Source organism: Triturus cristatus, chromosome 2_1 (assembly GCF_964204655.1).
Source record: "Triturus cristatus chromosome 2_1, aTriCri1.1, whole genome shotgun sequence".
In the NCBI taxonomy this organism is placed as follows: domain Eukaryota; kingdom Metazoa; phylum Chordata; class Amphibia; order Caudata; family Salamandridae; genus Triturus; species Triturus cristatus.
The window spans coordinates 1,121,547,198-1,121,573,397 of NC_140581.1; the positions used below are offsets into that span (position 1 = coordinate 1,121,547,198).

Below are 26,200 nucleotides of genomic sequence, written 5' to 3' on the forward strand. Positions count from 1 at the left end.
TTGTATGCAATGAATATGACATGTTCCAATATGGCGGCTATACGCACACAGAGGCACTATCCTATTGTGAGTCCGTTTTCTATGTTGAGTTGAAAATCTGTATGTAATGCACTGGGTTACAGGCGAACGACGTGTGATCAAGAGAGTTTACTCTCGAAACGCGTAACGTCGGAATAAAGATCGTTGATTTACCCTAAACTGAGAGCGCGCTTTACTTTGAAAACTGGAACCAATATATATATATATATATATATATATATATATATATATATATATATATATATATATACATACACACACACATACATCCAATCGAAATCGCTTATGCCCTAGCCAGCTTACACGATGAGCTGGCGGCGAGGTAGCGAGCCTCTACATTTTCCATCCAATATCTGTAATTTCGGTGCTGTTCTATTTCACCGGCCAAAGACACCACAGTACCGCCTCTCTTTCAGTTGTTACAGTGCATTTATTTAGACACTGGCAACAGAATTCCCCCAACCCGTTTCGGAGTTACAGCACTCCTTGGTCACGGGTTAGGTTCAAAGCTTTGTTTCTGTTCCATTTAAAGGAAACGGGTCATGCGTTTCACGGTGATAGACATAAACAAGATACTTCATTTTGTCGAGTTCATTATTTGTCAATAAAGAAAAAAATGCCTTTCAAGAGCTGCAAATTTAAATCATAATATTTCATCACGATCATTATATTTGTGAATCGCCTGTTTTCTGCATAAAAGCATCTCATTAAAGTCATTTATAATCAATAACAAAATTAAGCCTGCTAGTCGCAATACATGATTGGTACTGCCCAAGTGGGCCAATCCTAGGTGTTTACAGAGAATTCCTTCCCAAGTTCATTCAGCGGAAAGACCAAATGGCCTAGAAACAAATATCATACATTTTCGCCCCAGTCGGCTTACTCAACGTTTTGAAAAAACTGATGCCTATGGCTTCTATCAGTATTTTTACACTTCTTCACAGCAGATGGTGATGTCTTTCAACTTAGTTCATAGTTGATAAAAATGTAAGGAAAGCAAATCGCGGTACATAACCAATACAGCCCCAGTGGGCAGATACCCATCCTATAAAAAAAAAACAGCAGAATTAAGATGCTTTCTTTAAGATAATTTTTCTCAAAAACAATTTTTTCAGGAACTCGTACAGTGAAGACAGCCAATTGGCCTGGTAACGCACAAGATATTTCTGCTCTACTGCATTTCTACATTCTTCATTCTGAAAAACACCACAAGACAATTAATACACACATACGTTAAAAAGGCAAAAAACCTAAAAAATACAGAAGGAATCAGCAGCTGATGTACAATTTCCACTCAAACACCTTAGCCTAAGTGTACAGCTAATTCTGCATTCATGTTTAATCCATTAGGATGATGAGTATTAAACTTGATAATTATTTTCGATTCTAATCTCCTTAGCTCCAACATTCGATCACCACCCCTCTCACGATTTGGGATTTTGTCCAATGCTACAAATTAAATAAATTACAGTTTAAATTGTGATATGTTTTAAAATGACGTGTAATTGGATACTGTTTATCGTCATTGCGAATGGCGCGCATATGTTCCAAAATGCGCTTTTTTACTTTATGGATAGTACTCCCTATATATGTTAGCTTACAAGGACATAATAGGGCATAAACTACATATTCTGTATTGCAGTTCAATAATTTGGTGAGCATATATGGTTTCTGACCCTCAGACAATTTAACCGTTCTGCAGCTTTTGCTGTGCTTGCATGCTTTGCATTGATTGCATGTGAAAAAGCCTTTAGTTTCATTACTGCTTTTTTCAGGATTCACCAAGCATGTACTAAGCGTATCTTGGAAAGATCTTGCTTTTTTGTATGTTATTGTGGGATAAGGGCCAACATAAGCACTCAGGTCAGGATATGTTTTAAGAACATCACAATGTTTGCCAAGACTCTTTTTCAATTTCCATGTTTGATTATGAAATCTCGTAATGAAACTAATTTTAGAATCCTCTGTTTCTTTCTGTTTGGGGGAGAGCAAATAATTTCTGTTTAATACAGTAGCTCTGTCTATTGCCCTTTGAATGATCTTGTTGCTATACCCTCTTTCTTTAAATCTTTGTGTCATGACTGTGATCTCACTTATGAATCCCTCTTCAGTGCTACAGTTTCTTTTGGCTCTAATTACTTTGCCAAATGGTATGCTTTGGATCAATGAGGTTGGATGGCAACTGTCTGCTCTTAATAAACTGTTTCCCACAGTAGTCTTCCTAAACAACTCACCAATTTGTTTTCTGTTACTTTGACATCCAGAAACTCAATTGTAGCACTATCAATGTGACTGCTGAAAGACAGGTATAAGGAATTATCATTCAGTATAAGTATAAAATCATTGGCCTCCTCTCGTGTGCCTTTCCAAATACAGAAGATGTGATGTATGTACCTGGCCCAAACGACGATGTGGTCCTGAAAGTGTCTGATGTTATTGACCACCTGCTCCTCCCACCAACCGCGGTAAAACCCTGCAAAGCTGGGGGCAAAGCAGGTGCCCATCGCCGTTCCCTGGGTCTGTCTATAAATTTGTCTGTTAAACAAGAAGACATTATTTGTTAAACAAATATAAATCATTTCAATCATCATTTCAGTGTGCAGAAGATAAGACAATGATCTGCTTTTCAAAAAATGTCTGCACACGTCAATCCCTAAAATGTGGGGAATGCACGTGTACCAATTATTTAAGTCCAGACTTACTAGCAAATAGTCATCTTGCCACCTCACATTATTGATCAACCTCAGGAAACCACCAGTGTCTCTTACATACCAGGGGAGAGCTTGTACATATGATAGCAGAAAATAATCCACATATTTGTATGTCTTTTCCAACATGCTCCCCCTTGAAGAGACAATTGGTCTATCAGGTGGATAATTGGCGTCTTTATGCAATTTGGGCAATAAGTACAATACTGGTACTTTTGGGAATTTGCACCATAAAAATTGATATTCATCCCACTCTAGGATTCCCTGGTCTCTCCAATCAGTAGGTTTATCAGCATACATTCTGTTTGCTTCCTCATAACTTATTCTAGATGAGGTTTCATATCTGTCAACTTCATTAAGTTGTTTCATCCCTTCTTGGAGATTCATCTCTAGGGCCATACCACTATGTTTCCCCCCTTGTCGATTTTTTATGACAATACTTCTGTTGCTCTCTCATTCCTTAATTGCATCTATGTGCACTTTTTAAAAGTTTTTGACACTTTTAGGTTTCTTGTAGCTAATTGGTTTTAGTTACTGAATCATGCATTTTTAAAAGATGTCAATTGTTTCATTTGATATTTGTGCAATAAAAATAGATTTGAGTTTAAAACTACTCGATACGCTCACACCAATGTCAATATCATCATTGATTAAATTTAGGAAAGGATTATCAATAAAATCAATTTCACCTTCCAGTTCATGCATTGTGTGTAAGATGTTGATGTCATTTACATTCAAAGTGCTGATCTGAGCCTGGTTCGTTATGGGTTTGTGAACATCTTTTATGGCATACCATTTTCTAACTTTCAATATTCTAATAAAATGAAACAAATCAATACGGCATTCTGTATAATTATAGCTATACAAATAATGAACTCGACAAAATGAAGTATCTTGTTTATGTTTATCACTGTGAAACGCATGACGTTTTCCTTTAAATGGAGCGGAAACAAAGCTTTGAACCTAACCCGTGACCAAGGAGTGCTGTAACTCCGAAACGCGTAGGGGGAATTCTGTTGCCAGTGTCTAAATAAAAGCGCTGTAACAACTGAAAGAGTGGTGGTACTGTGGTGTCTTTGGCCGGTGGAATAGTACTGCGCCGAGATTACAGATATTGGATGGAATATATATATATATATATATATATATATATATATATATATATATATATATATATATATATATATATATATATGTATCCTGTTTAGCTGCTTTTTTCCAATCCCCAATCTCCGAGACGTAAAGCAGGCACGGACCACGTTTCTGTGCAATACTGTTTATTTTGCTAGTCGGCCATGACGCGTTTCGGTCCTTCCTGGACCTTGATCACATGACAACGCTTCTTGGCTTCAGCCACCATTTTATAGTTCTTAAAGTGCTAGTGCTTAGTGCAAAACGGAATGGATAGCAACAAAATCCTCCTCATCATAAATAGTGAAGAAATACTTAGCGTGCAGCCTGATATACATTCTTTTTCTTTCACTCGTTTTGTACAGGTAATCTAGTACCATCTATAAATGTGTATAAAGCATTAATGCACAAATAGAATCTGTTTGAAAGCACTTATAACACATTAATAAATAATTGTACATTGATAAAAAGTTTATACATAAAATTTTTTTTTTTTTTTTTTTTTTTTTAAAAACCTTTATTTGTGCATATTAAAGGAACAAATACGGGCCTACAACCGTCAGGCCGGCCACGGTACATTTAAGCACTGGTACAAACATTACATCCCCTGTGCATCAGCGGTCAAGGTTAGCAACGAGTCGTGAGGTATACACTGGAGAGATCCTTGACACCAGGGGAAGGAGAAATGAAGGTTAATTTTTAAGGTTTTTCAATATAATTTTATCAGGGAAAAATCAGTAAAGAATGAGAACCAAGGAGATTCGAGTCCGCAAGATAGCTTCACCACACGGGAGAGCAGCAGCATCATTAAAACGGTCATAGAAGGAAAACCTCAGGCAGTGAGGCGATGCAGTTATATAACAGGATAGTCACATGAGTAAATATGCACCCCTCCAGCGCCGCCCCCACTCAATCCACCCCACACCCGGACCCCGAATCGAAACAAGTATAGCGCAGAAACAGAAAGGAAAAAGGCCCATAGAACTAAGTAGAAACAATGAATTACCCCCCCACCCTACACCAATGCGGAGGCTACGGCCTGCCCCCCCCCCAGCATAGTGCCTGTCGCCCAATGAACCCGAAATATAGACAAGAGAGAAAGTAGGAATAGAGTGAAGAAAAATAAGAGAACAGAGAGGTAAGTGGGGAGGAGCCTACGTTACCCCAGAGCGCCCGAAACCATCGGCCAGCTGTGGCCTCCACACACTGAGAACCCACTAGATGACGTGTCACAACAATTGAAGTGAAGGCGGACAAACCGCGACGAGTGCTCACAACATATGCAAACAGTTCCAGTCCCAGTCCAGTCCATCCGTGAAACCATGGCGATATAAATCAGTTTAGCCCTGGCCCGATCGCGGGCTTAAGATTACACCAGCCCCTACATGAAGGCCCCGCCCCCCGTGCAGACAAAGACAATATGGCCGCTTGGGAGAAGATGGTGAAGTAGAGTCACAAAATGGCCGCCGACCATCTATTGAGGTCCCCTTGTACACCACATAAAGTCCAAACCTAGCATGTAAAGCACAGGAGTTCCACAGAAAAGAAGCAGTAGGCCGCCGTGAACAGTTCCTCGAGGGCGTCAGGTGTCGCTCCGCTGGATACCCTTGCGGGCACGATGAGGCATGCAACAACGAAGCAGGCAGCAATAAACGGGGCGACAAAGTATCCGCAATTGAGCTGAAGAGCGATTGATCCTGGGTGCCGGTAAAGCCAGAGGCATGCACCAGTGTAGCCCGATCATAAACAGCCATTGCGTCCCCGCATCTCTGCCGTTTCCAGCCAAAATCATTGAATCAGTCATGAACAAACAACTGTCTGACTACATCCAAAATAACAACTTATTGGATGATACTCAGTTTGGATTCCGACAAGGACATGGAACAGAAACTGCCTTGATTAAGGCTGCAGATGAAATAAGAACCGCTATGGATAGTGGAGGACAGGCTGTCTTGATTTTGCTAGATCTATCGGCGGCCTTCGACACGGTCGATCACTCTACTTTGATCGGCCGTGTCGAGGCCATCGGTATTAAACACAAAGCCAGAGATCTCATCACTTCATTCCTGGCGGACCGCAAGCAGGCAGTTAAGTTAGGCACTTTTACCTCCCCCTCTTTTAGCCACCCTTGTGGAGTTCCGCAGGGTTCCTCGCTAAGTCCGACTCTTTTCAACATCTATGTTTCGGACTTAGCGAGGGTAATAAAAGCCTACAACATCAACTTAACAACTTATGCCGACGACACCCAGCTGGTACTATCCATACACAAAAACGGTTCTCAGATAGCAGCAAACTTCAAGGATGGCATGCGGGCTATCAGCAGTTGGATGGCCTCCAACTGTTTAAAACTTAATTCATCTAAGACGGAGGTCATGCTTTTCGGTAAGATTGAGCCTCTGTGGTCTCCTTTATGGTGGCCGGAAGAACTGGGGACCCCACCCCAACCAGTCAGTAAAGTAAGAAACTTGGGAGTAACATTTGATGACAAACTTTCTTTTCATCACCATGTGAACACCATAGCCTCATCATCATTTAACATACTAAGGAAAATAAAGAAACTTCTCCCATATCTTCCCACATCCACAGGAAAAACATTAATCTCCACACTGGTATTCTCACGCATCGACTATTGCAACGCCCTCTTCCTCAATGCAAATAAAAAAATCATTTCCAAATTACAAACAATACAAAACGCCTCAGCCAGAGTTCTACTAGGCATTCCAAAATTTAGTTCTGTCTCTAGATACTTGGACGAGTTGCATTGGCTTCCGGTCAGGAGTCGGACGAAATTTAAGGCCCTTTGTATCGTCTACAAGGCAGTAAACAACACGGGACCTAAATTTCTTAGGACGTCACTCAAGCCTTTATCAACCTCCAGAACGCTTCGCTCCAACACTGCTCATCTGCTCCATATACCCAGAACAAGGAAAGTCAACTGGGGAGACAGATGCTTTACTGTTGCAGCTGCAAGACTGTGGAACTCCCTTCCTCTTAACATAAAATCCAGTCCTACGTTGATTACCTTTAGAAAGCAGATAAAAACATGGCTGTTTTCCCAAAGTAAAGACTGTTCCTAAACCATTCTAAAACTGCCCAAACTCTCACATTGGTAACATTTATAGCTCCCAGCGCCGAGACACCCACGGGTAATTGTAGCGCTTTAAAAATCGCAAAAATAAATAAATAAATAAATAAAAGCACTGGCAGACCCACGCCTTGTTGATGGCAAACGGGGCGCTCACGACCTGCAGCCGACAGTATGGAATCAAACCGCTCACTCAGCGCTTGCAAGCCAAGACACATTTGTAGACGCAAGTCCCGCAGGGCAGCCAGAACGGAGCCGCATGTCAGCGGAGGCTGCTCCCCCCCATCGGTAGCAATCCGGGACGGCACTGTGGAGCTGTTGTCTGGTAGAGGGAGGGTGAAGCGGGCAGCGGGCGAGACCGGAGTAGCATCCCCCAGCCGCGAGCAGGCAATCATCGCCATGTTTTACCGCAGCACGGTACGGTGGCCAGGGGGGGAGGTCGTAGCAAGGAGGCAATTCCCCTCAGGTCTGCGCCGCAACAGGGAAAAGCCAACAATCGCTGCCCTTCCCTCGGGTTCTCTCTGCAGCCGACTAGGCAATAGAAGAAGGGGGTCTGCAGCCTTCCACAGCGCGGCCCACGGAACGGGGCAGGAGACCCTCCGCACCGGGGCTTACCCTGTAGCTCCAGCCCATCAGTTGCGGGGCGCGGGAGGTGTCTGGGCGTCCCTCCCCCGGCTCATCTGGCGACAGTCCGTGGTGTGAGGTGGGACCGGGACCGTGGGGCTCAGGTTTACGCTAGCGGATCCGGTAACTGCGGAGCTTCCAGGGGGCCGGCCAAGGCCACAATAGAGCAGGGGTCCAGTGCGGAGAACAAAAGCACCAAGAACTCCGGCGTCCGGGCGGGCTACGACTCCGGGAAAGCGGCAGCGCGGTCAGCGCGTCGTCACACACGTTGCACCTCGAAAATCGGCGAGGATAGGAAGCAGGATGATAGTCCGAGGCCAAAGGCCGACGGAGCCGGGCGCTCAAGCGTCTGCTCCGGTCGCCATCTTGGCTCCTCCTCTACATAAAATTTAAATATGTTCAGTTTGCTGATAAAACCTGATAAAATATTGTATAAATATACTAATAAAGTGCTAACGTTTCAATCTTTATAACATAATAGTTATCCGTAATTGCGTAAATGCATATTTATCCTGGCTCAAGTAGCTTGTGAATTTTTACAAGCGTTAACCGGAAATGTTGCTCAACTTTCCTTTTGTACAGTTCCATATTGTGTGGTGTAAAAAAGTGCTGTATAGATAGACTCAGAATTGAGATGTGGACCTATTTAGTGATCTAAAAGATGTGAAACAAGTGACTAATAAAGTTTACCTTCGAAAAGGAAATTTGTTGTACATATATAAAAGATTTTTTAACTTTATTTTTCTTGTTACAGAACATAAGTTAAAAAATCGGGATTGTTAAGATATCAGATCAGGCGGCAGCCTCGAGCTGCAACATTCAATTCTCAATCTAAGCTTGGTGAATGAATCTATCCGGAGAATGATTTTTCAGAAGTTAAGATAAACCAACTATTTGTATCTCTAATAGAAATAATATACTATTATGACTACAGGCAACTGAAATGTAGTCAAATCCATAAAGTGCTTATAAACGGGAACATAGAAAATTTATACACAAAACGTTCTTATGTGTCTGCAACATGAAGGAGTATGAGCGGCTTAAATGCAGGTATAAAGATCCTCTGTGGCATTAAGACCTCCTGGTATTCAATTTCACCTTCCAGTTCATGCATTGTGTGTAAGATGTTGATGTCATTTACATTCAAAGTGCTGATCTGAGCCTGGTTCGTTATGGGTTTGTGAACATCTTTTATGGCATACCATTTTCTAACTTTCAATTTTCTAATAAAATTAAACAAATCAATAAGGCATTCTGTATAATTATAGCTAGACAAATAATGAACTCGACAAAATGAAGTATCTTGTTTATGTTTATCACTGTGAAACGCATGACCGTTTTCCTTTAAATGGAGCGGAAACAAAGCTTTGAACCTAACCCGTGACCAAGGAGTGCTGTAACTCCGAAACACGTAGGGGGAATTCTGTTGCCAGTTTCTAAATAAAAGCGCTGTAACAACTGAAAGAGTGGTGGTACTGTGGTTTCACACATGTTATAGTTAGGTGGATATTTCACTCGTATAAAACCAATGAAATTCCCCCGTTATAGTTAGTTCAGATAACTATAACTCGCGCGCCCGCAATCCACTGCACATGACGTCACATATTACATCACTCATGACATGGTCAGTGGCATCACTCATGACATCACTGATGACATCATCCTTGTGATAGAGTGGAGGTCGCGCGAGTTATAGTTATCTGAACTAACTATAACGGGGGAATTTCATTGGTTTTTTACGAGTGAAATATCCACCTAACTATAACATGTGTGAAACCTATGGTTTTTTAAGTGAATTTGCAAGGTTTTTTAAATGCTAATTCCTAACTATAACGTGTGCGAAACCTATGGTTTTTTCAGTGAATTTGTACGGTTTTTTAAATGCTAATTTATTTATGTATTATTATTTTTTGTATATATTTATTTTACAATAAACTACGTATTAAAAATTAGAATTTTTTTTTTTTGGTTTTCACCCTGCGAATTTTAAAAAAAATAAATAAATAAAAAAAATTGGGGGGGGTTTCAGGGTGCGCGCACTGTGCGCGCACCCCCGCGATTTAAAAAATTTTTTTTTTTTTGCCTTCGGTGTCCTTCAGGGACCCCCTGACAAAGGCTAGGGGGTCAGGAACTCTCTACCCTGCCCCCTTTTCACGTTCGCCACCTTCCTTTTTCACTCTCGCACTGAAAACAAACAAAATGGCGGCCGACACTTCCTGATTTCGACCGATTCGAACGTTGACTAACATGTAACCACCAATCAGAATTACGCTCGCGCACGTTAGGGTGCTCGCACGGTGCTCGCACGGTGCGCGCACCCTGCGTGCGTATAGATATATATGCTTTTAAATGCTATTTTCTCCGGAAATACTGAACAGATTTACACCAGACCTGCAAAAGGCACTTCCTTGACCTTATGGCTACCTCTCTGCCAAATTTCAAGTAATTCTGTTCAGCCGTTCGGGCTGTAGCTGCGACTAAAGGTCCTATGGAAAAATGCATGGGGAAAACGCGTTTTGGGACCCCCTTTTTTTCTCGGCCCCCGCTTGACGAATCACCCCGAGACTTTCAGGGTAGAAGCTGAACGGAGCGCCCCATTAGTTTTGAAAATTTCGCGAGGATTTGTCAACCGGCCCCAAAGTTATTCAAAATAGAATTTTGAGATTTCCTATGGAACACGGTCCTAACTATAACTATCTACTGGCGACCGCCAGTAGATAATATATATATATATTCACTGAAAAAACCATAGGTTTCACACATGTTATAGTTAGCGGAAATTTTACTGATAAAAAACCAATGAAATTGCCCCGTTATAGTTAGTGCTGGCAACTATAACTCACGCGACCGCAATCCTCTGCTGATGCTAATACTGTATTTAGACACTTATTTGCCCATGTCTTCTTCCATACATTTTTAGCTATACATATATTACAAATATTTTTTTTTATAAAGACACATATGTCATCAGCAGAAGATTGCGGTCTCGTGAGTTATAGTTGCCAGCACTAACTATAACGGGGCAATTTCATTGGTTTTTTATCAGTAAAATTTCCGCTAACTATAACATGTGTGAAACCTATGGTTTTTTCAGTGAATTTGCAAGGTTTTTTAAATGCTAATTCCTAACTATAACGTGTGTGAAACCTATGGTTTTTTCAGTGAATTTGTACGGTTTTTTAAATGCTAAGTTACTTTACGCCATTCGAGGCGTGCGCGCCCACTTAACGCAGTGCGTTCCGTGCACGGTTTTTATCAACTTTAATAAGCCCTGTACATTTGGTGGCCTTCGGCCACCAAAAGCACAGGGGGTGGGGTCAATGTGGATAGTGTTTTTTTTATTTCGATTTTATAATTTCATGTTGCCAAAATATAGTTTTTTTACTGATGTAATAAGCCCTGTACATTTGGTGGCCTACGGCCACCTAAAGCACATGGGGTGCGGTAAGTGTGGATAGTGTTTTTTTTATTTCTATTTTTTACCGTAAGCTTACGGTAAGCGTACGGTAAGCGTACTCGGCGAAATTGCAGAAAAAAAAGTAAAACCGTTTTTGCTCTTGGGGGATGTTTGGGGACTCCCTCAACATGACTATGTGGGAGGGAGTTGTCAAAACAGCCCCGTAAAATGTTTTTGGGCATCATGTTTGATAAATAACACTCAGTGCGAGAGACAAAATGGCGGACGCCGCTTCCTGGTTTCGGCCGATTCGAATGTTTACTAAGATCTAAGATCCAATCAGAATCGCGCTCGCGCACGCCACCGTACGCGTACGGTAAGCGTACGGTAAGCGTACCGTAAGCGGACTCAGATATATATATTGATTTAAAGGCTATTTTCTCAGAATCTACTGAACAGATTTACACCAAACCTACAAAAGGCACTTCCTTGACATAGGGACTACCTCTCTGCCAAATTTCTAGTAATTCTGTTCAGCCGTTCGGGCTGTAGCTCTGTCTAAAGGTCCTATGGAAAAATGCATGGGAAAAACGCGTTTTGGGACCCCCCTTTTATCTCAGCCCCCGCTTGACGAATCCCCCCGAGACTTTCAGGGTAGGAGCGGAGCGTAGCGCCCCACCTATTTTGAGAAATTCGCGAGGATTCATCGACCGGCGCCAAAGTTATTCAAAATAAAATGTTGCGGATTTCCTATGGAAAAGGGGTCCTAACTATAACTACCTACTGGCGACCGCCAGTAGGTAATATATCTATATGTATATATATATATCTATACACACACACACATATACATATATATATATATATATATATATATATACATTCACTGAAAAAATCAAAGGTTACAGGGACGTTTTATATTGAATATTGAATGTGAAGAGGAGGTGTTAGAATATATATATGAAGAATCTTATAACAGCAATGTGATCTGTTGGTTACGTTTTATTGATGATCTGTTCATTGTGTGGAAAGGAAGTGAAGATAGTGCCATTAAATTCATTGAAGAGATCAATCAGAATGATATCAATTTAAAGTTCACCTCCACCATCAGTAAACACACAGTGACTTTTCTTGATGTGCAGGTTTCAGTAGACAATGACATTTTAACTACAACTCTGTTTAGAAAGTCTACTGCTGGAAATACTGTTTTACATGCATCAAGCGCCCATCCTCCCCATTTAATTAAAAGCATACCATATGGGGAGATGCTCCGCATCCGAAGAATTTGTAGCAATAATGATGATGCAGAAGAAAAACAGGCAGAAAGCCGTGCTAGGTTTTTAGCTAGAGGGTACAAAACAGAGATTGTAGATGCGGCCATTAGAAGATCACGTACCAAGGCAAGAGAAGATCTTTTAACATACAAGGCTAATACTTTACAACGAGATGCAACTGAAACTGCACAACCTGTGAGACTTATTTTATCGTATTCTAGGCATGAAAAGCAAATGAGTATAGTAAGACGAAACTGGCATTTCATTCAGGATGACCCAGTAATGGGGAATCAGATGCTTACCAATCCCTCCATTACGTTCAGAAAAACTAGGAGGATGGGAAACAAGCTAGTCAATAATAGACTAGAGGAATGTCATAAAGATATGAGGCTTACAGCAAGAAAAGGTTTTTTCAAATGCTCTACTTGCAAGGCCTGCCAATTCGGCATCAATGTCAAAACATACACATCAGCTTTCTCGACCAAGGTTAGAGAAATTCAACAACATCTTACATGTAAAACAGAGTTTTCAGTGTATGTTTTAGAATGCAGCTGTCATCTAAAGTATATTGGGAGTACCAAATTGGCTGCCCATAAGAGAATATTACAACACATATGGGCTATAACCACTAATAATCAAAATTACCCAGTTGCTAGACATTTTCAAGCAACCCATGACAGCAATCCCAGGCACCTTAAATATTATGTAATTGAGGCGATCCCGGTTACAAAAAGAGGAGAAGACAGGGAAGCAAAGTTAAGATGTCTTGAAACTAACTATATATTGGAGTTTGACTCCAAATACCCTGGCGGTCTTAACACAACTGAAGATCTTCATACATTTTTATAACTATGAGTATACTGTCTCCTCCAGGACCTTATTACCATTAGTCACTTTTAATACTCTGTTGATTAATGAACTTTAACATCAGGACTCACTATGCCTTTTTAAACAGCTAGCTGCCTTTCAGAATCTTCATTGATCTTATAAATACGTATTCTTGCTCTGTTTTTAAGGACTGACTTTAGACATACGGTTTCTTAATTGGGTGTCTTTACCATGTTCTGATGGAATGGAGTTTTAGGATATTTATATATAGCGGCTGTACAAACAGTTTTTGTATTTATATTGTCAACTCAATGAATTATATACTCTCTTCTTGTGTCTTAGATTCTTCTTTTAGCATCAGCTCTCCTAGTATTTGTCAGCAATTTTTCACAGGCCCTTTAATTGTTTGCACTATAATGGTCCCCAATTGACCTTTAGGCACATTTGCACTTTTATGCATTCAAGCATGTTAACAGCATACATTGTAGCATATGGTCACTATAGGCTAATAGTATCAAGAGAGAAGAGCTGATTATTTTACGCAGGGAAAATGGGATTATCTCACCCATGCACTTTAGGCAGTATACCAGTACAAGATTAGGATTATTTATAATCCGTGTGTTATGCAACCCTCCTGATATTAGAGAATAAACAAAAGTATAAGGAGGGTGGAGGGTGTAATATAAGGATAAAAAACACCAAATTAGATATAAAGGGCAATCTAAATTCATCCCCATCCCAGTGACGCATTGCACATTAATATTAGGATGCAACAATATACATTTTTGTATTTATTATATTTCTTTTAAGGTAGGGGGCATTATTTATGTTAAAGCACTGATTTATATATTTATCGATGTTCTCATGGGCTAGATATTAGGCAGTTGCTCAATCACTCAAGCATTACGCTTGTATATATTTTTTTGTTTTGAACTCTTTGTGGTGATATCTTAAAATTAAAGATGCCACAGTAACATTAGAAGTCAGGTACTTTACCGTTATTAATTTTACGCTTCAACAAATGTTTCAAAACAAATAAGCATTTTTGTCTATATTCAATGTAAAGATGAATCTGTTTTCTATGTCCATGAACACATCAATTGTTTTTTTCATGCACTGGCACTTTAAATAATTGTGAAAGAATCTGAGCATTGTCATGTGATCAAGGCCGCTTGGACGGCTGAAACGCGTAATGGAAGGCGAGGACGAATAAATTACTCACCAAGCACTAAAGAGGTCTACGTTCGTTCTTTCTCTGAGAAAATAGTGAAGTGCTTGGAGATATATATATATATATATCTATTATTACCTACTGGAAGAGCATTTTTTGCTTATAACTTTGATGTCGTTTGATGAATCTTCATGAAATTTTCCAAATTAATTCTTTGCTCATATCAGCCCTTATGTGGGAAGTTTGGGGGTGATTCGTCAAGGGGGGCCGAGAAAAAAAGGGGGTCCCAAAACATGTTTTCTCCATGTTAATTTCCATAGGAGACTTTAGACAAGGCTACAGGTCGAACGAGTGAACGGAATTACCCCAAATTTGGCAGGGAGATGGGTCTTGGTCTAGAAAGCACGCTTTTGTTTATTTGGTGTAAATCCATTCAGTAGTTTTTGAGAATTATCGAAATTTACAGATATTGATATTTGGAAATGTTGCCATCTGATTGGCTGAGGCGTTACGAGCACGAGCTTGCTGCTTATTGGTTGGGAGCGCTGCGAGCGGTTGCAACTAGGAAGTGTTGGCTGCCATTTTGTGACTCCGTTGAAGCGAGTAAGGGGAACAAAGGGCAAAAAAGTAGTAAAGAGGATGGTAAGAGCACTGTAACCTTTGTGGGGGTGTTTAGGGTGTGCTATAGAGGGTGTGCGAAGCGAACTACTCATAGCTACCGGTCTGAAAGTGCTGGGTACGGAAATTAAGTGAGGTAATGCGTAAAGTCTGATGCTGCTAAGGTGAGCTTGTGCGGAAGTCGGGGATGAAAGCGTGAGCCTAAACTGTGTGTCTTATGGTGTGAAGTCATGTGCCCTGGCCGCTGTGCCACACCTGTCTAAGTAGTGTCGGTAATATTTTATACGTAGCAGGAGGAAGTTTTGTTTGAAACACGGTAATTTGTATATGGTGCTTAGGTAGTGTTATACAGGGAGTGCGAAGATAAATCAAAACGGTATTTGTAAAGTGCAAACTACACAGAAAACGATAATTGATTGGAAGATAAGAAGCATTGGGTACTAAAAACTAGGGTGCATATTAGTTGCGTAAAAAAGCATATTTGTCATTGGTTAATAAAGAGCAGTCTAAACGTGGAGTACATACGATAGGATGAAATGTGCAAAGCTAAACAAGACGTGCTACTTACATTTGGAAGGTACATTTGTAACTTAAAACAATGGTGAACTTTTAACCCGCAGGTGGTGTTAAATGTTCGAGAATATGCTGAAAAAGAAAAGGTTACGTTTAAAAAAATCATGAACTTTTAACCTGCAGGTGTCGTAGAATGTTCCAGAAAGTGTGGTGATAAAACAGGTTGAACTTCTGACCTGTGTGTGGCGCGGAATATTAAGTAGCTTTTCAGATGCAAAATTCAAAAATAACCAATGGAGATAAGTTTTGGAATGCCGATGAAGGAATTAAGTATTCTGATTTGTTGTTTACATGTATTTAAATGTGGAGCGACAGAGAAATTGTGCCATTACTGGTTTCATTCTTAATGAAAGCGGTGCATTACATGTACTGTGTGAGAAAGAAAGAATTGCATGCATGTGTGACATTTGAAATCTGCATACCAACTACAAAGGTGAGGTAGAAATGAACAAGGTGTGTTATGTGTTCTGTAGTAGTGATTAAGTATTTGAGGTGATATTTTTAAGATGGAAAGTATTTTTTATTTCAAAATAATATACTGTTAGTAAAGTGTGGTGTTTCATATTGGTTATAAAATATGCATAAAGTTTGACCTGTTGTTATATAAGTACTTTATATATGTTTAGGAATTTTTCCCAAAGAAGAAATGTAGTTTGTCATCTTTAAAGGACTGTATGGTTTTGAAAATGAGGTACAGCGTTAATTTGGGTTTGTTAATGTATTCAGGCGAGATAAACAAAATGTCCCAAGTTTGCAAATTATACTTTTTGTGGAAGTAGTGGGGAATGGGGTGGGGGTAGGAGATGTATGTGTTATTAAGGTAAAAGCGATAAAACCAAACCCAGAAATGTTATGTGGACAGGTTGTGGTCTCATTTTCGACAGTGAGAGGTAGATTTGAATATAAGTATAGGTAGGTTGTTGTACTGTGAGGCCATCTACAGTGTTTGGAGATTACATGGAGAGGAGATGGAGATAGTAAAAGTGATACGTTCCTTTTATATGTACGCAGAGTTTGAATCATTTGAATATAGGTTGAGATATAATATGAACATGGTTTCTGGTTTGCATTTGGGTATAGTTATTAGTTTTAGTAGTTTGTGACTAGTGAATAATAAAAAGGTAGATATACTAAAATATATGGTAGTAAACATATTAATTATTGTCTGTTCTTATGAAATAGAAGTGGTTGGGGAGTATTTCTTTAGAAGAGATGTTTTATAAATGTGTGAGAGATAAAAAAGAAATGAAAATGTTCGGTATATTTTATGTATGACTTTCTTGACATTAGTAAAGTACATGTCATTACAAGTGATAGTAATTGTCAGGCTGTGTTCCTGTGCTGAATATACGTAGGTATTTAAGTGGTCCGGGGTTTTACCAGTGCTCAGTTTCACTATCTCTTTCGAGACACTCGTCAATTTTTTCATTCAATTTAATGTCCTTAATATACATACAGTAAAGGGATGGTATGTCAAAAGTTTGGGAAATACAACTTTGTTTACTCTCCCCATCCTCTGCTAAACACTCTACAGAGTGTTTAAACGACTTTATTAACATACAGATGTATAGCTAGTAAAGGTGGTGTAGTGCCACTGGGCCCATTTACAATCCGTGCTATGGGATGGTTTATGTTTTACCCGCCAATTTGCATGTTTGAATACTTTTGGATGATAAGCATTACGGAAGAGACCTTTAAAAATTAAGCCAGAGTATGGGTATGGTGGCGCTACTAGGAGTGGTGGCGGTTTCTCTTTGATTTCGTACGGTTAAGCAATGGCGGGGTGGGGGTGGGGGAGGTGGGTATGTTGGTGATTAAAACACAGACTTTAGTAACGTGCAGATGTCTTGCTACTAAAGGTGATGTAGTACCACTGGGACCGTAAAGTTAAGCAAGGGCGGGTGTGGAGGTGGTGTAGTGGTACTGGGACTATTCATAAACCGCCTTATGGTATGGTGTATGTTTATGCAGGTTTCAATACCTTTTGCTGATGAGCGTTCTGGCAGACACCTGTTGAAATTAAGGCTATGTATGGCTATAGTGGTGCTAACGGGAGTGCTGGGGCTTGTTGTTTTGATTTCGTAAGGTTAAGCAAGGGAAGGGTTAGGGGTGGGAGAGGTGGGTATGTTGCTGATTATAACACGGACATTTGTAACGTGCATATGTGTAGCTAGTAAAGGTGATGTAGTGCCACTGGGTCAATTTATAAAGCACCTAATGGCATGGTATATGTTTTATCCGGAAATTTGCATGTTTTAATACCTTTTGTTGCTGGGCATTCCAGCAGAGACTTGTTCAAATTAAGTCCCTGTATTGCTATAGTGGCTCTACCAGGATTGCTGGGTTCTTTCTTTGATTTCGTAAGGTTATGCAAGAATGGGGATGAGGGTGGTGTAGTGGCACTGGGCCCATTTATGAAGCGGTTTATGGTATGGTATACGTTTTTCTCACAAATTGGCATGTTTTAATACCTTTTGGTGATGAGTGTTCCAGCAGATAGCTACGCAAATCACACAACATTTCTGTGGATAACAAATCTTCGTGCTGATAGACACTCTTGCACTGTGGTAGAAGGCTGCCAGCGTTGATGGTAAATTATGAAACTTGGTGCCATTGTACATTTGAATGGAAGCTTGGACCATATATTTGTTACTATGGTGCAGTGAGGGCTTTAAGTGGGAAAAAAACTGGGGGTGCTCTAAAAGGGGTGGGGCAAACCTGTGAAAGGGGTGTGTGCTATCCAAGTAGGGGCATGGTCTACATGAAGATAACTAGCATTGTGTGCTTGAGAAAATCCCCTTGAATTATCCTACGTTCGGGAAACACGCTCTTTAAAGGATTGCCCTTTGTCCTACAACGTGGCTCACGTAGCATGATGTCTCCACTTCTCAGTAGTGAGCAAAATGAGCATGCGCACATCGATGTGCATGCTATGACTGCAGTCCAATAAAAAAAACCCGAAAACTTGACTACCTTTGCGAGGGCCGAAAATAGAGCCCGATAGATACCAGTTTCGAGTTTTTCTGAAAATAACTGCCGGTGCTCAGAGCCGGACCACTTAAAGCCCTGCATCCATTCATCCTAAGCACAGCGCCATCCAACCATCTTTCAATTCATTCAGACATTCCTACCTACATACATATACATACATACATATGTCCCTGCAGTTATTCTAAGTATCTATCAGTCCACTCGCCTATGGTAAGCTCTGTGCCATCTATCCAGTTATACACCCATATATTCATACATACATCTGTCCCAGAATCAATCCTATGCATCTATCATGTATCCTAAGTACTGGTCCATGCATCCATTTATGCTTCCATTCATCCATATATCCTTCCATCCATCCATCTAGCTATCCATTAATCCATCTGGCCATCCATCCAGACACCCTTTATTCAACTATCCGTCCTAATTTTCGTGCAGTCTCCACCGCGGAACCAAAATACTGCGTATTATACTCATCCACCCAGCCTCTTAAGGGGCCGAAAAGGCTGGCGATAATCATTGAGAGGTAGATGAAGTTTCTGATAAAGAACAAGAAAGCTTTGAGTTGCTCTTTGTGGACCAGAGTTCACCACCCTTCTCTGGGGGTGTTTTAAACAAAGGTTGATGTAGGGAAAGAAATGTAAAGCAGCTTTTCAGTGTAAGACGTTAATTTAGAAAGATAACAGGGCATGTTATCAAGAACGGCGTTAAAATTATTACAGCTGTGAAGCTGGGCTTCTATGGGAATTCACAAGGGCATATTATCAAGCTCATTATCACCGCTTTAGCGGCAGTTTCCTGCCGCTAAAGCAGTGATAATTTTAACGCCGTTCTTGATAATATGCCCCTAAGTGAGCCAGGCAAAGTGTATGTTTTCATAACACTACAACATCACCTTGTGAAAGGTGAGAGCAGGGTTATGTTGGAGTTGGCTGCGTGTGGTCGTCTCCAAAGTCGCAACCAGAGCAAAATTTCGGGGGAGGCTAGTTCTTTCAGCAATAGGCAGAGTGGGGATGTAGGGGCACTAAAAAGGGGTGGAAAAAAACAGAGCATCATTTACAAGCAAATGGTCTTTTGAAGACCTGTGAAGTACTTGGGTGCGGCTCTGTGTGTGCTATTGGGAAGTTGTCTCAGGGAGTCTGGGGCAATGGGCGTTGTGTGCCTGGTGGTCTCTCTGCTAATCATGCCACGATGATGTTGCTCCTGTGCTGCAAAAAGAGAAGGGAAATCGTGAGAGAAAATGGCTCTCTTTAAAGGATTTCTTTTCTCCTACAACGCGACTCACCTGGCATGATGGCTCCACTTTTTAGTAGTGAGCAATGTGCATGGTCTCACTGTCTCACTACAGTCCAATAAAATTAAAAAAACAACAGACTACCTTTGCGAGGCCCGGAAATAGAGCCCCATAGAGATCCGTTTCGAGGCCCCCAAAAATAAACTGCCTGTGCTCAGACTCCCTCCCCTCCAATTAAAGCTTTGGGTGCAGTGTTATGTTTGCGAAGTTGTAGATAAAATTGTTAGGCTAATAATGGTAATTTTTCTGTGTGCCGTTTGGTTGATATTATCATCCTAAGTATATAGATTGCAATTTTAAAAAATATTACCTATAAAGTTGCCTGCGGTGGGTTGCAGAGGGAGTGTGTGGGGTGGTGGGGTGCGGTGGAGAGGTGAAAAGTACGAGGTAGTGCAGTTACATGTAAATTGTAAAGGTGTATGTAAATAATTAAATAAATACTTGCTGTATGTTCTATGGCACTACCCGTCATCCTACTGCTCCCCTGCCGTGCTCCATCATGTTGCAGCAATGCCTCTGGAATCCGTCAGTAGAATTTATGTAATTGTATGTTATTATTGTAATATATTGAACTGATGTAAAAAATAATTGAATCTATTTTTTTTCAGAAAATTATTTTGTTTGGATAAAAATTTGAAAATGCCTAGAAGAACTGAGAAAAAAAGACAAGAAAAGAAGCATTTATATTTGCAGAAAAGAAAAGATTTTCAATTACAAAAAAATGAGAGCCCTACACAAACAGTTTCTTCTGGTAAAAACACTAGACAATTTCTGAAAAAAATATTACAAACATTTAATGAAAATAACATCACACAAAGGAAAAAGAATAATTTTTCAAGTAAGGAGAAGGAGACTTCAATTTCAAATACAAGGAAAAGAAAACATGATAAAGAAACAGTATCTGTTACCCGGAGACAAAAACAATTTCAAGAAATTCGTCAGAACCTTTTTCGAACAAGAGTGATTCAGAATTTAATGAGAACGTGCTGCAAATATAAAAAGAAAGTGCTGCAATTCAAACAGAAGCAGCCTATCGAAAGTATAGTAGATACTGCTTTTACTTTAAAACAGAAGTTGTTCATTGTGATTTTGAAGAAATCAAAGTATTAGATAAAGTAATCAAAGTGTTGAAAGAGAAAAGTAGAAGAAAAAGACTTGTGAACAGAACCAACTTTTGCAAAATCTTTAGTGGACATTGGAAACATACTTCTAGTAGTGAGCCTTTTTTTAATGAGGAAAGTTACTTCCAGGAAAATAGTTTACCATTTGCAGTTGATACTAGAGGTCGTTGCTACGAAGTTCAGGATGGTTGTCCCCTTCCAAAAGAGAGATTGGTTGGTAAAAGTGCAGAAGAGTTAATAGTTGAAGAAGTGCAAGGGAAATGTACACAAGCTCCTGTGTATAAGTGGGGTTGTAGCAGTATTTGTAGTATTCGACAGAAATCTATTGATATAATGCGAAATTTGCTACAAGAATATACACAGAAAAGTATTAAACAGAAGATTAAGTTGTTGCAAGAACTAGATCCATGTAATGTAAGAAAATATACTGAGAAACATGGGCATTCTCTGGCTTGTCTTTCAAGAAAAGTATGTAAAAGTTTTTTTATCACTTGAGGATGTTAGCAGTACACCATTCAGAAATGCGGACGTTTGTAAGGAAACTGTACTATGTAAAAAGTCCTGCATTATGTTTAAATGAACTGAATGCAGCTCTTTTATATGGTTCATTATTAGATGTTCAAAAAAAGTGTGCTGATATTGAAATGCGATATTTTGGTTCAGAAGAGCAGTCAATAGAAAGTGAAAGTTTGACAATTACAGATGTTGAAGGAGATGGGAAAGTGATTAGCACTGATCAGTTTGAAGAAGAAATTGGAAGGTTTAATGTAGTGTGCTCTGAAATACCAAACTATGTTTGTGTTTGTTGTCGACGTACTCATTATAAAAGTCAAACTAGGAATGTTGATTTGTATTTGAAAAGTGAAAAGGAGAACAATAGTAAGTGGGAAGAATTTGCAACTTACTTGTTGGTGGAATGTCGATTTGAGTTAGGTAGTGATCAACGCATATGTAAATATTGTTACAACAAATTAGAAGAGAACAAAATGCCTGCTAGAGAAGTACATAATAACTTAGAATTAGTAGCTATTCCGGAGGAACTGGCAGAATTGAATACATATGAGTCGGTTCTAATTCAATCTGTTCATCCTTTTCAAACTATAATTCGGATGGAGCCTAAAACAGGTAAACTGCCACCAACGGACTTGCAAAGAGGGCTGAAAGGAAGAGTGGTGTACTTACCTTTGGTTTTTACGAAAAATATTGAAACTATTGCTGGAGAGAAAGAGGAAAATGAGGCAGTAATCATTCTAGTAAATGGTGTACCAACAAAGAGTCGGAAAATATGGCAAGAATTTGTGGATGTTAATAAAGTTGAAAAGGCTACCTTATATCTTATAGAGAACAATATTTATTGCAAAACTGTAAATGTGGATGAACAGGTAATAAGTTTAGAAGATGAATGTGACATTTTAAGTGGTCAAATAGAGAAAGTGGACAAGTCAAAGACTGAAGAGATTTATGAACATTACACAATGTGTCCTTTGCATTCAAAAGAAGTAATAGGAAGCAGCATTGCGTTATTTCAAATGAAAAAAGCACAGGGAACTCCAATGAGGGTATGGGTGAAGAGCTTGGAAGCTCGTTGTTTTCCACAGCTGTTTCCTACTGGAGAAGGTGGATGATATGATGACCGACCTGTACGTATTCCAGCTTCAGAATATCGGTCAACACGATTATATTCTGAAGATCCTAGATTTTGACAGTGCATTCCATACATATTTCACCTTTTGTTTGAAAGTGATTTATCTTCTCTGTCATATGCAGTGAACCACATACTTAAAACTGGAGTTCATCAATCACTTCTTTCTGCAAAAGAATTTGTGAAGAAAGTTGAAAAAACAGATGAAAATTTAGAAGCACAGTTAATCAATTTGATGGCATGTCAATGTGGAACAAATGAGTATTGGTATCGTCGTCATGGAGAACTCAAGTGTATGTTACGGAACTTAGGTACACCAACATGGTTTGTCACACTTAGCTGTGCAGAGTATGCATGGGAAGATTTGCTTGAGTTTCTAAGAGAAGTGAATTCCAATATTAACAATGTTGAAATAAAGACACCTGGTGAACTGTGTTCATTGGATCCTGTAAATGTGTGCAGATATTTTAATCATAGATTTCAAGCTATGATGTCTTTTATCTGCAATAAATAGAATCCAACTCTTGGAGAAGTTACCAATTTCTTTTGGAGAAAGGAGTACCAAGCAAGAGGTGCACCTCATATACATATGTTACTATAGGTCAAGGATGCACCTAAATTTGGAACTGATTCTGATGAAACAGTATTGTCTTTCATCGAACAGTATGTGACATGTGAGATTCCGAGAGAAGAAGGAGATAGAAGCTTGAGACAGCAAGTTTTACGTTTCCAAAGTCACCGTTGTGGAAAGTACTGCAGAAGAAAATACAAGTCTAAAGGAAAATTTTACACCAAATGTCGGTTTGGTTTTCCTCGTCCAGTCATTTGTAAAGGAAGAGTAAATTCTTTTTTTTCTTCTGTAAGGCACACAATAACTCGGAAATCTCCAAAGAATACCTACAACTTAAAAAGAACAGAAGTGTCAAAGTATATCAATTACTACAATCCAGTCATTTTAAAATGTGGAATGTGAACATGGACATCCAGTATGTTGCAGATAACTCAATTGCTGTTGCCCGTTATGTTACATCGTATATATAACAAAATCAGAAAAAAAAGAGTTGAAACAAATGTCTGAAGAAATTGCCCAAGAGAAAAGCGTTAGCAAAAAATTGTACAGCTTTACTTTGAAAATGCTTTCCCACCGAGAAATTGGATCCTATGAATGTTCAGACCGCTTGTGCTCTTCAAGTTTATATTCAAAGTCTCGAGGAATCATTTGGGTAAATTTAGGTCTTGCCTGCTCACAGAATAGAGTGTTGAAATCATTAGAAGAAACTGAATACTTAGCAGCAAATGAACCAGACAGTACAGACATTCTTAAAACTAATATGTTGGAGACATACTAACCGAAAAGGAGTCGACATCTGGAACAGCTATGTCTGTATGAAGTACGTCAACATTACAGCTTCAAAAGAAATGTTAAACATAATTTAAAAGAAGGAAAATATGCAGTAATTGGATGTCATGGTTGTTTAGTAAAACATGTAAAGGGTAATCTTATAAACCACAAGAAACTCAGTTGTGAAACACCATATAAGCGAGAATTTTACTATTTAGCGCTTATCCAACTCTTTAAACCATGGCGTAGCGAAAGTGAATTACTTGGAGACTTTGACTGCTATGAAGATTCTTTTAATGCATGTAAAGATAGCATTGCATGTACAATTTTCCCTACATATTTAAAAATGTTGAATGATGAAGTTGAACAGGAAAAGACTATTACAGCTGAAATAGCTAATGAAAGTTCTCAAGATAGTCAAAGTAGTGGTCAATGTAGTCAAGATCCTCTTGGACAACCAATACTGGGAAATGAAGCAGTGATTGCTATGCATGAAGTTGAAATTGCAATGCAACAAGCACACAAGGAGAATATTACATTGGAAAAGGTAGGAGAACAACTAAATGTTGAACAGAAAGAAATATATGTACAAGTGAGAGAACAGATAGAACATGGTTTGTTGCATGAAAAAAAGAATGTGTGTGTTCATTTTTGAAACCTCTTCTGATGTACATCAGTGGTCAAGCTGGGACAGGTAAAAGTTTTTGAATTAAAGTTTTGACCAGTTATCTTAATAAAACTACTGGTTCACATTAATGTTCTGTGGTAACAGCTCCAACTGGATTAGCTGCACGCAATGTTAAAGGGGTTACTTTGTATAGATTGCTGATGTTACCAGTTGAGCATGATAGTAAATTACAATATCAGAAGTTGTCTGGAGAAGCTTCTCATGAAGTGTCAAGAGTGCTGAAGAAAATGAAACTATTAATTATTGATGAGGAGAGCATGGTCTCAAACTTAATGCTTGCTTTTGTGCACTTAAGATTGCAACAGGTATTAAAAACAGAATATGATGTTCTCTTTGGAGGAAAACATTTAATTTTATTTGGAGATCTGCTACAACTAACACCTGTAAAAGGAGAACCAGTGTTTAAAACTCATCTACATGAAGACACAAAGAAATCTCTGGGAAGTATTGGAAATGGGAATCTGTGGTTACATTTTGAATATAAAGAACTCACTCAGAATATGCGACAAGCAAGAGATGAAGATTATGGAAATATTGTAAAACATGTAAGAATTGGTGTTCTAAGCAAACATGGTAAAGAAGCTTTTCAAAGTCGTCTACTAAAGAACGTGTTTACAAATGAAAACACACCAGCAGAAGTAATGTACAAGAAAATGAAAGAAAGAAAGTCTATAGTTTGCTTAATGCCTACAGTGGAAGAGTGTTATACATTTAATGTAGAGCTTATGAAACTGAAAAATGAAGAAATAGTTCACATTGAAGCTATTGATAAAATCGAGCATCAAGGAATAACAATTCTTCTTTCAGAAAAACTACAGACTAAATTGGATTGTTTGGAAAAGTCTGTATCAAAAACTGCTGGCTTAGAAAACAATTTAGATGTATGTTTAAACTGTCGGGTAATTTTGAGGCGTAATCTGAATATAGAAGAAGGTTTAGTGAATGGAGCATTGGGGAAAGTTGTTGATTTTGTGAAATAAAATAGAAATGGAATTGAATTCTTGAAAGTTAATTTGATCAGATTACAGAGGTAAAACAGAGTGCGCGTTGTGCTGTACGTTTTTTGCTTGTAAAAGACTTGTATGTTCGTAGAAAACAGTTTCCCTTCTGTTTAGCATATGCAATAACTATTTATAAATCTAAAGGTTTAAGTGTAGATAATGCTTTGATAAATGTAGGAAGAACTGTGTTTAAAGAGGGAATGGTATATGTTGCAATATCTCAAGTTAGAACATTGTCTGGTTTGTATTTAATTGATTTTGATGAGAACAAGGTTAGTGCTGATGTTAATTGTGTAAGAGAATATAATCGTTTGAGAAGGCTTTATGCTCCAAGTTTAGGTGAATATCCTATTTATGAGAAAAGTGTTGTGTGTTCAAAACGCAAACATGGTGAAGAATCAACTATGGTTGGAAAGCAGAAGCAAAATCAAGAGAAAAGAAAAGATGTAAAGAAGCAGAAAATTCAAACAAGTGATGATGTTGTCGGATTCCAATTAGAAAATGCTTCTGGTGTCAACTACTATGGTAATGTTATTCTAAACGTTATACTTTATCTTGAAGATGTTTATGGTGAAATTATGGAAAGTCAGGAAAAAAGACTATGTTCGGCACTTTATACTTTATTTCAAGAATTGAGAACTGATAGAAGTAAGATCCATTCTGCTTCTGGTAT

The 26,200-nt window shown here is 39.1% G+C and overlaps 1 long non-coding RNA gene across 2 annotated transcripts in view; it reads right to left on the reverse strand.

Annotated features, from left to right (window-relative positions):
- Nucleotides 1-389: 389 nt before the first annotated feature.
- The window catches only part of LOC146866450 (uncharacterized), a 184,552-nt gene continuing 158,741 nt past the window's right edge, over nt 390-26,200 (reverse strand). Inside the window, exons 3-4 of one of the 2 annotated variants that reach the window (XR_014971455.1) lie at nt 2,434-2,574; nt 390-1,084 (exon numbers count right to left, since the gene is read on the reverse strand). This is a non-coding gene — a long non-coding RNA (uncharacterized LOC146866450). Of the gene's footprint in view, nt 1,085-2,101; nt 2,335-2,433; nt 2,575-26,200 lie in introns of those variants that run through there. The other variant, XR_014971449.1, reaches the window with a different exon arrangement.